Genomic DNA, 11,240 nt, shown 5'->3' with positions numbered 1-11,240 from the left:
GCTCCCAGGAGGATTGGAGGTAGAACTGGCCCTGGTATGCCAACAGGAGTGCCTTCTTTAGTGCTCTCCCAATAATGCCCATCCTGGGGGCATCAGGACGCAGGCAGGTGGCAGAGTGGGGGGCAGCTTGATGGCACAGGCAGCCCCAAAGATGCCAGGAACAGGGACTGTCCGGGTGTGGGTTCCCAGTGGAGATAGGGCCCTGGAAGGAGTGCAGCAGTTACTGACAAGATAGTGCCAGGGTTGGCCATAGGAGAATGAGCCCAAGCGTAAGTGGAAGTTTCCCTTTACTTTCAGGGATTGGTCAGGGGTGGCAGAAAACATGTGGGTTCTTTGTGTAGATGTGGCTAGTTCCAATTAGAGAAGTCCTGGAGCTGATGTTGCCCTCACCGTGATAGCAGGAGGATGTTGAGAAATGAGCTTGGGAGACCTGGAGGAGAAGTTACCCTCGGCCTGGACGTTGCCTTCCTTTCATCACAGGTCCTTTAACTCCTCCTAGGGAGTAGCAGAGTGGCCCTAGGGAAAGTGGCCATCCTGAAACCTAGTGTTGCTGTGACCTGGTGACAGAAATGGAAACCTCTGTGGCTCTTCTGGTCATCCTTGGTGGGAGTGGAAATGGTGTCACCTTTCTAGAGGGCCATCTGGCACCATGTAATCATGCCACAGATCTTTACAAAGCTCCTGCTATGTAGGAAACACTATGCCTGGCACTGGGTATCCATTAAAATGTAAAATGCACGTGACCTGGCAATTCCACTTCTAGAAATGAGCCTTCAGAAGTGCTCATACAAAAGAGCTCAATAAGCATCATGCACTAACTCATTGTGCCACCAGAGCTCCCTACGCAGCCTTTTAAAAGAATAAATAGGATCTGTAGCACCAACCCTGCAAAGCGTCCATCACTTATTATTACAGAGAAAAGGCAAGTTGTGGAACTGCCTATGATCTCAGTTTGTAAGGATATAACCCATACATGTTTTATTTTATATATGTATATTTTTTCTTTGCAAATATGTAGATAAGATCTAGAAGGATATAAGTCAATCATTCACCACACTTCCAATAGTTGTTGGCCCCAGGAGTAGGATGTAGGTAGCGAATTGCAAGCAGGTCTTCTTCCTTTGTATGCTTTGGCACTGTGTGTTTTTTACAATCAGCAAGCATTGCTTTTGTAAATTTAAAGAGATTTGTTTACTGGAAACTGTAGGCAGCTTTAGAAGTTTATGAAGATTCGCCTTGTGAACTTTGATCAATGGCAACTGATAAATTATCAGCCCTGGTATGTGGAAGAGAATACAGGACTTTAGACTGTGGTACCCACCTGACATGGATGTGACCCGGGGGATAGACACATGATGGGAAAGCCTGGACGCCTGCCAGACATACATGAAGCCCACATCTCAGACCTGTGCAGGACTTATGAGGTGTATAATGAATGAGAGAAACAGTGAGCTGGCTGGTTGGGTGAATGAGCAGTTTCACAGTGATGGAGAATTTCATCCCTCGTGGCTGGTTTAGTTGCTCAAACCCAATGAGTGAATCATGAAAGATGGAATGAATGAATGAAGATTAAATGAGTGCATGAATGAATGAATGAATAAGGAGATCTGCCACCAGATATTTGTAAAGAAACACAATCTAGTTAACATCAAGGAGATGTTCCTCGTGGCTGTGCAGTTGAATTTCTATCTGCAGGGACTCCCCAGAGGACTGGGAAATGCAGGAAAGGCTGAGGGTGGGGGGCGTGTTGAAGCGGGAGGGCCTTAAGGCACTTGCTCCAGGGATGCAGGAGGGGAGGAGAAAGGGGCTGCTGCTGAGGGAAGTGAGGAGAGGGATAAACACCAGCAGGAATCTTACCTCACCCTCCAGCTGAGATGCAGAACTCCAGCTTCTGACATTTCGCCTTCTGCATCCAACATCTCCAGGCGTTGGTGTGCCCATCTGTACGGTGAAGAGGGCGGCCCCTTCTGGCTCTGGTAGGACATAGCTCTGAATCCAAAGTTGGGAAGGGGCCCAGCACGGTAGCTCATGCCTGTAATCCCAGCACTTTGGGAGGCTGAGGTGGGTAAATCACTTGAGGTCAGGAATTTGAGACCAGCCTGGCCAACATGGTGAAACCCTGTCTACTAAAAACACAAAAATTAGCTGGGCGTGGTGGTGGGCACCTGTAATCCCAGCTGCTTTGGAGGGTAAGGCACAAGAATTGCTTGAACCTGGGTGGTGGAGGTTGCAGTGACCTGAGATCATGCCACTGTACTCCAGCCTGGGCGACAGAGCGAGACTCCGTCTCAAAAAAAAACAAAGTTGGGAAGGGCCGAGTAAGAATATTCAGAGAAGCTCCTTAACACCAACAGGCTTTCCTCCACTGTACCTTGGCCACACTCTCAAGTGGACATACCTTATCTTGTCAGCCCTGATCAACTCAAGCCTCCCACTCTGAACATCACCTCCCGTACTGCCAGCTCAGGTAGGTCCTGTGTCACCACCACCCCATGCCAGCAATTCTCTGAGCCCACCCAGCCCTCCGAGCCAGCGGTCTTTGCCTGTTGGCAGCGCCATTACCATGTTCTTAAACCATCCTTACAGTCACTACCCTGCATCCTTTACCCCTTTTCCCCATTCACTGTGCTCACCCGGAGAAACTCCAAACTCCAGTTGGATCCAACTATGGCTCAAGAACCAGCACCCCTGTGTGACTAGACTCATTTCCAAATCAAAACCACATGTCTCGCGCGGGCCCTCGGTTCCTCCAATGTGCTTTCACAGCTTCACTTCCTCGCTCTTGAAATGACTTATTTCAAATCTCCCACACCCCCAACCTCAATTTCAGCTGGCAATGCCACCACATACTTCAGAGAAAGAATGGATCCACTCACACCAGCACACCTCACCTCCGCGCCCCACACCTGCCACCCAGTATCCATGCGTGCCCCCTTCCCCTGCCAGAGCACAGTGGAAGCCGCATCGCGCTCCTCCAGCCTGCACTGGGCCTCAGCCCTCCTGCTCCTTAGGGCCTGTCCCTGCAGTTGTCTCTGCAGAGCCTTTCTCCCCTTGCCAGATCATTATCATCCGCTTATGACATGCCCGCCCTTCCTCCTTTAGAAACTCTCCCTGGCGGCCGCCAGCCCCTCTGGCATCTGCTGTTCCGCCTCCCCACTCCCCACTTTCATTCTGTGCTGCTCCAAGCAGCCCTTTGTCCCCACCGTTACAGGAGATGACTCTCGTCCAGATCATCAGTGACCTACATGTCACCGAGGCCTAAGGTCCCTTCCCCTGCCTGTCTCTCAGTGGCATTTGACACGCTTGGCCATGGCCTCCTTACCTGTTTTTCCAGTGTCTCCGACTCCACCTTCCCCTGGTTTCCTCCTCCACACGGCCTTCTCCTCAGGAGCCTTCACTTCCCCCTCCTCCTCCGCCTTCTCTCAGTGATGGCTGCCCCGGAGGTCTGTCTTGGGGTCTCCGGTCTTCATCTTTGTTCATTCCCGTAGTGGCTGTCATCCTGATCTGTGGCTTCACAGACCATCTCTGGTCTGATGAATCTCAAGACTTAATCTCCCGCCGAGACTTCTCCCTGGGACTCAGACTCACATATTTAACTACCTCACGCCTCCTCTTGGATGCCTAGTGAGCATCTCCCAGCCAAAAGCAGGCTCGAATTTCCCTCCACCACCCCCTCAAATCCAGTCTTTCCCAAGGTCTCCTATCATAAATAGATGGCTCCCCATTCGCCCAGCTGTGTAGGCTAAAACACTAGGAAATTATTGTGATTTCTCTTTCCCTCACCCCATCATCCTGACGGTGCTGCCTCCAAGATAGACCTAGGCCCACTTATTACCATTTCACAGTTACAGCCCTCGACCAAGCCACCTTCATCCCCAGCCCAGCCTATCCTAATGACCTACCTGATTTCTGCCTCCAGGCTTGTCTCCATCTCGCCCCCTGCAGTTTATCCCACACACTGCACTTAGGGAGATCTTTCTAAAGCGCAAACAAGACTTGTTATTCCCGTGCTTAAAATCCTCCAATGAGGCGGAGGTTGCAGTGAGCTGAGATCGTGCCACTGCACTCCAGCCTGGGTGACAGCGAGACTCCGTCTCAAAAAAAAAAAAAAATCCTCCAATGGGCTGGGCACCGTGGCTCACTCCGGTAATCCCAGCACTTCAGGAGGCCAAGGTGGCAGGGAGGATCGCTTGAGCCCAGGAGTTCGAGACCAGCTTGGGCAACATAGAGAGACCCCTGTCTCTACAAAAAACACAAAAAGTATTTTTTGGCTTCACTCATGGTGGTGCGAGTCTGTGGTCCCAGCTATCCGATGGCAGGGTGGGGTAGGGGGGAGGTGGGGCAGCGGGAGACTGAGGTGAGATGATTGCTTAAGAGATCAAGAGGTTGAAGCTGCAGTGAGCTGTGATCACACCACTGCACTCCAGCCTGGGTGACAGAGCGAGACCCTATTCAAAAAAAAAAAAGTTGCCCATTGCACTTGGAATAAACTTCAAACCCCTGACCGTAGCTGGCAGGACTTAGGCGGTATGGCCCCTCCCTTGCCCTCAAGTGTCTTCTCCTACTTCTCCCTTCTCACTGCATGGCAGCCACAGTTGCCTTCTCTCTGGGACTTGACTATCCCAAATCTTGGCCTGGCCCAGGGCCTTTGATGGCTTTTCTGCTTGAAATTTCCCTCCGTCCCAACCTCCTCCTCCCAGTCTTCACAGGGCTGCTGTATTTTCACCATTCAGGTTCCCAGAGGGGCCAGCATGTGCAAAGGCCTGAGGAGGGAAGGAGCTTGGGGGCTGGAGAAACTTAAACAAGACCCTTCCTTCCTTCAAAACCCCCCTAAAATTCTGCAGGGTTCGGTGGCATGTACCTGTAGTCCCAGCTGCTCCGCAGGCTGAAGTGGGAGGATCAAGTGAGCCCAGGAGTTCAAGGTTGCAGTACACCGTGACTGCACTTGTGAACAACCCCTGCTGTTTTAAAAAATAAAAACCCCTTGTCGGGGCGCGGTGGCTCAGGCCTGTAATCCCAGCACTTTGGGAGGTCTAGGCGGGAGGGTAGCTTGAGCCCAGAAGTTCGAGACTAGCCTGGGCAACAAAGTGAAACCCCATCTCTACAAAAAATAAATAAAAATAAAATACCCCAAGAGTCTGAAAAGAGGGTTATGTGTTTCCTCAGGTTGCTGTAGCAAAGAACCGCAGAGTGGGTGGCTTAAAAAAACAGAAATTTATTATCTCTCAGTTCTGGAGGCCAGAAGTCTGAAATCCAAGCATGGTTAGGGTTGCCCTTGCCTATCTTCTGGCGGCTGCTGGCAATCCTGGGTGGCCCGTAGCTTATGGCTGCCCTCCAGACTCTGCCTCTACAGCACAGAGCATTCCCTCCCTCCCTCCCTCCCTTCCTTCCTTCCTTCCCCTCCCTCCCTTCCCTTTCTTCCTCTCTCCCTTTCTCTCTTTCTCTCTCTCTTTTCTTTTCTTTTTTTTCTTTCTTTCTTTCTCTTTCTTTCTTTTTCTTTCCTTCCTTCCTTCCTTCTTTCTTTTTTCAGAGACAGGGTCTCGCTCTGTCACCCAGGCTGGAGTGCAGTGGGGTGATTATAGCTCACTGCAGCCTGGAACTCCTGGGCTTGAGCAATCCTCCTGCCTCAGCCTCCCGAAGCTCTGGGATTACAGGTGCAAGCCATCATGCCCAGCCTATCATTTTCTTCTGTGTCTATGCGTGTCCCCCTTTTCCGTCTCTGATAAGGACACTCTTCATTGGATTTAGACTTCACCCTAAACTAGAATGATCTCATCTCAAGATCCTTATCTTAATTACACTTGAAAAGACCCTTATTTCAAATAAGGTCACACTCTTAGGTTTTGGCTGAAGATACATAATTTAACCCACGAGGGAGGATATATTTCTAGGTATTTAATCTGGGTGGGATCCCTGAGGCAGGAGGACCTCAGAGGTCACCTGAAAAAGCATATCTCTAAGCATATTCCCTGAAAAACTCGTTCCAAGTGATTTTTTTTTCTAGAGGATTTTTTTAAGAGTAGGGGGAGCATTCTGTGTTCAGATAGATTTGGAAAATGCTGCATATACCTCCCACACTAGAAGATTCACAGTTCACCTTAGTGTATTAAAGGGCTGAGAATTCATGGTAAAGAAGCATTATGTATTTATGTAAAGCACCATTTCCCTAGTTTATTTCACCATAAAACCCCATTTTCTTTCTCGTAATCTCTGTAGCATTTTCAGATCATATCAGCCTGTGGAAATTCAAGAGGAATGTTGATGTGACCCAACCTTGTCTTACTTTAGCTGAGAAGATCAACATCCAGAAAAAGACAAGTGACTTATCCAAGGTCACACTGCTGAGAGGGTCGGAAGTTGATTTAAAACTCAGCCTCCTCAAAATGATAGCGATGGAGACACATTAGTTGTTGATGGGGAGAGAGTGGGTGTGGCTACACAGAGGTCTCACCAGAGAGATCTGTTTGGTGAGGGAGCATTTCTGCATTTTACTTGAAGTGGTAGTAGTTACACAAATTTGCATGTGATAAAACAACACAGAATTAGGCAGACACGTTATACCCACCTCAGTTTCCTAGCTTTGATACTTTACATAAGATGTAACCCTTGGAGGGCCTGGCACGGTGGCTTACCCCTGTAATCCTAGCACTTTCGGAGGCTGAGGTGGGCAGATCACCTGAGGTCAAGAGTTTGAGACCAGCCTGGCCAACACAGTGAGACCCCGTCTCTACTAAAACTACAAAAATTAGCCAGGAGTGGTGGCGCGCATCTGTGCCAGCTACTCCAGAGGGTGAAGCAAGAGAATTGCTGAAACCCAGGAGGCGGAGTTTGCAGTGAGCTGAGATCACACCACTGCATTCTAGCCTTGGGGACAAGAACGAAACTAAGTCTCAAAAAAAAAAAAAAAAAAAGAGATGTAACCCTGTAACCCTTGGAGGTCAGGGGCCTCATGCCTGTAATCCCAGTGCTTTGGGAGGCTGAAGCAGGAGGGTTGCTTGAGCCCAGGAGTTCAAGACAAGTCTGCGCAATATAGTGAAACCCCGTCTATATAAAAAATTAGCCAGGCATGGTGGCACATACCTGTAGTCCCAGCTCAGGGGCTGGGACTATGGGACTACTTGGGAGGCTGAGGTGGGAGGATCGCTGAAGCTCAGGAGTTTGAGGTTGCAGTGAACTATGATCATGCCACTGCACAGTAGCCTGGGCAACAGAGCAAGGACCTGTCTGGAAAAAAAAATTGAGAGAAATTTGGCAAAGAAAATTGGGGCCTCTTTGTACTATCTTTGCAACTTCCTGTGAATCTATAATAATTTCAAAATAAAAAGTATGAAAAACTGGTTTCCTGCCTCCAGGTTCCAGAGCTTTTAACACTGTCAAAGGTCATTAGATCAAATTTAGGTTTATGCTCTGCTATTCATATGCTTCTAGTACCCAATAAAAAGCACAGTTTATGGGCTGGGTGCAGTGGCTTACGCCTGTAATCCCAGCGCTTTGGGAGGTTGAGGCAGGCAGATTACCTGAGGCCAGGATTTCGAGACCAGCCTGGCCAACATGGTGAAACCCTATCTGTACTAAATATACAAAAATTAGCTAGGCATGGTGGCGCACACCCGCAGCCCCAGCTACTTGGGAAGCTGAGGCAGGAGGATCACTTGAGCCCGGGAGGTCGAGACTGCAGTGAGCTGTGATCGCTTTGGAGGTTCAAGAAGACAATTTTTTGTTTTGACACAGCAATAGCAGAACTTTCATCAACAATTAGATTCAGAACAGGTTATGCTGCACACATTTTTGCCACATGCCCAGCCATCCGGCTTCTCTTGGAATTGTCTCCATCTGCCCCCACCCCCACCCTCATTCACATAATGACTGTGGAACTGGGGGCAGCCATTTCCATTTCACACAGTGTGATTCTACTTCTCTGGCTATGGTTGACTGGTTCAGGGGTGGGCACTGATCCAGTCTGGGCCAATCAGAGCCCTTCCCTGAGAATTTTCTATTTGGAGCTCAGGGAAATCTGTCCAATCCTAGATTGCTCAGGTAGTAAATGTGAGATGGAGATGGGGCCACTGGTGGCCATGTTAGCCCCTTATGTGAAAAAACCTGGTTGAGTGAGAAGGAATGAAGCCAACATTCAAAGGAAAGTAAAGACAGGAGACAGAGAAAAATTCCTGTTAACCTTGCGACGCCTGTTTGTTTCTGAAATCCAGCTGCCTTACTATGGCCTGGCTACTCCTCCCTTCCTTGGCAACCAAAAAGCTAACACATCTCTCATGTGGGCTGGGGGGTGTTGTTTTGTTTTGTTTTGTCTTAGTTTTCATTGTTTCGGACAAGGTCTTTCTCTGTCACCCAGGCTGGAGTGCAGTGGTGTGAACACAGCTCACTGCAGCCTCGACCTCCCAGGCTCAAGTGAACCTCCTGCCTCAGCCTCCCCAGTAGCTGGGAAGACAGACACATGCCATCAAGCCTGGCTAATTTTTAAAATTTTTTGTAGAGATGAGGTCTCACTATGTTGCTGACTGACCTAGAACTCCTGGGCTCAAGCAATCCTCCTTCTTCACCCTCCCAAAGTGCTGGGATTACAGGTGTGAGCCACAGCACCCAACAACATCTCTTATTTTGCTCAAGCTAGTTTGAGTTGGTTTATCATCACTTGCAATCCAAAGAGCCTAAAGTAGCCTATACACCAACTCCCTCACTTTACAGATGAAGAAATGGATTCTGAGAAAGTCCATGACATCGCTAAGACTGAGGTCAGTGAGTAGCTAGGCTAGAATTAAATTGCAAACATCCTGATGGGAACACTCATTTGTTTTTGCATAGCCTCTCCTCCTGCCACACCATGTGACATTTCCAAAGCCTGCCAAGATTTCCAAAGTCCTCAGTTGGAGGGAAATGCACCTGAACCTCTTCTTATCCACAAAACAAAGGGGAAAGGATAAAAATAGAAGACCCCTGAAATATAACTGGAGATCTGGGACCTGGGGGATTGGCGCAGGAAGCTGAGAATGGAGAGAACAAAGTCAGAGTTGTTAGAGGTGAAAACTGAAAGGACCCTACACTCTATTTGTGGCTGAGCTCTCACACAAGGAAGACAGGATCAAAGGAAGTCTTCATCTCTTTGCAAAACTCTCATGCAGGATTCAGATTAAACTGAGCCAACAAATATCCTCCTAACCGAGGCTAAAAAGAGATCAGAGACCCACTCCAGTGTTGGCTGCCTGTGAATCCCCAAAACTCCCAGCCTTCCGAGGTCACCCTTACCTTTAATGTAAAGTTGGGTAGCTCAAGGGAGGATCCATATGCTTTTCCTCTGTGGTTGCACAGCTCCTTGCCAGTCCCCTTGGCTCCTACAGCTGACATTCTCCTCCTATCCCCCCACCCCAGCCTAGACACAGCATTCTTCCTGCTCCGCCCACTCCCGACAAGCACTGCTAATCAAGCTGCTGTGTGGATCTGACTTTTCCTGAAGTTTCAGGGTAACAGAGAGGGGCGTGATGGGCCCTGGCAGGTTTTCAGGAGTTTTAGTTCCTCCTGGGCCACGTAATATATGAGGCTAACAGAGTGAGCCTGAATCAGACTGGTCCCTGCTAAACAGATGACTCAACATCCTGGAAATGTGTAGCAAGATGGTGTCTGGAGCCAGCCAAGAACTTGTCCCCAGAACCACAGTGTTTGTTAGTTCCCAGCGGCTTGCTACAGGCAGGTTTTACAACCCCATGAGGCACTTATGCTGGGGTTTCAGGAAGAAGTGGGTGAGGGGCAAGTGGCTTGGTGAGCCTTGCTTTGAGCTACCTACGACTTGCCAGATCGTCATCCAGGACAGGCAGAAGCTTTTGGCCCCCACTCCCAGGAACTCTCCTGGGGGGGCCCAGAGAGCCACAATCGCTGACATCATCCAGCCCATTGGCCTCTAGTGTCCCCTGAACCTCCCGCAGTCAAATGGTATTTCATTAGGGATCCTGGGGCAGAGGGCAGCTTCTAGGCAGCTTCAAACCCCATCCTCTGCAGAACCTGCTGAGAAGGTAACATCTCAGAACACATACGTGTTGTGTGCTGCTTATCCCTGACCCCGCTCGGGTATCCTCACCTGAGCTTCCTTGGCCCTGCCTGTGGCTAGGGTTCCCTTCCTCTCCTTATGTCCCCAGAACAACGCCAAACAGCCTGCAGCCCACTCTGAAGAGCAGTTTAATGCTTTTTATCTAAGACTTTCCATTTTTAGGAGGTCTGGCCTTCCATGAACAAACACGTTTATCAAGGTGCTTTTTCTAACCCAAAGAGTAATTGGCTCTCTAAAAGCAATTCTGTTTGATTCTGGACCAACAAATGCAATTCACAAACCCTAGCAAAAGTTATTAAATAGTGAGAAATATTCCCCCATCTCCAAAACATGAACCTGATTCATACATATAATTACTGTAGTTCTCATATCCTAGAAAATCCAGGATGTACTGTTGCCAAATCTATTTTCCTTATATGTACCAATCACATTGAAATGGATCCCTTCCTTGGCTTTTTTACCTGGAAAGCATCAGAGTTCTTCAGAGTAGCTTCTCAGAGTCTCAGTTACAGGACAAGCCCTGGGGAGTCTTTAAAATCCTAGGAATAAGTCATGAGAACTAGAGGGGTTTAATTTCACGATTTTTTTTGTTTTTTTTGGCAGGGTCTTGCTTTGTCGCTCAGGCTGGAGTGCAGTGGCGCAATCACGGCTTACTGCAGCCTTGACCTCCTGGGCTCAAGAAATCCTCCCGCCTCAGCCTCCCAATTAGCTAGAACTACAGGCACATGCCACCATTCCTGGCTAGTTCTCTGTTTGTTTGGTTTTGGTTTTTTTTTTGTTGAGATAGTGTCTTGCTCTGTTGCCCAGGGTGGTCCTAAACTCCTGGGCTCCAGTGATCCTTCCGCCTCAGCCTCCCAAAGTGCTGGAATTACAGGCATGAGCCGCCACACCCAGGTAATTGTAAGAATTCCTAGCAGCCCCTCTGACAATTAGCTGCTCCAAACAGCTTCCTCAGAGACAGCCTGAGCCAGTGCCTCCTCCCAGGAGGTTGAACCCTCTGGACACAAACCCAGTGACCCACCACCATTCCTTTACACAGTGTCCCTCCTTTCTAGCTCCCATTTGGTTCCTGTGCCACCAGGCCCTCTACAAAGGATGCACAGGGCTCGTGGAGGACTCCAGCTCCACTTCCCTGGGAGCTTTACTAAGATTTCAACATTTTACGCCTTTGGCCGGGAGCGGT

At 49.1% G+C, this 11,240-nt stretch overlaps 1 long non-coding RNA gene across 1 annotated transcript; it reads right to left on the bottom strand.

Moving 5' to 3' along the window:
* Positions 1–947: 947 nt before the first annotated feature.
* LOC129018165 (uncharacterized) lies at positions 948–9,547 on the bottom strand. Its single transcript, XR_010124795.1, has 5 exons — positions 9,262–9,547; positions 4,862–7,224; positions 3,323–4,448; positions 1,858–2,056; positions 948–1,276 (listed from the first exon to the last, which is right to left on the bottom strand). It is a non-coding gene; the product is annotated as an uncharacterized LOC129018165 (long non-coding RNA).
* Between the last annotated feature and the right edge of the window lie 1,693 nt (positions 9,548–11,240).

Source organism: Pongo pygmaeus, chromosome 19 (assembly GCF_028885625.2).
Source record: "Pongo pygmaeus isolate AG05252 chromosome 19, NHGRI_mPonPyg2-v2.0_pri, whole genome shotgun sequence".
In the NCBI taxonomy this organism is placed as follows: Eukaryota; Metazoa; Chordata; class Mammalia; order Primates; family Hominidae; genus Pongo; species Pongo pygmaeus.
The sequence above is the reverse complement of the archived record's forward strand: the minus strand, read 5'-3'. Positions and strand labels throughout refer to the sequence as shown.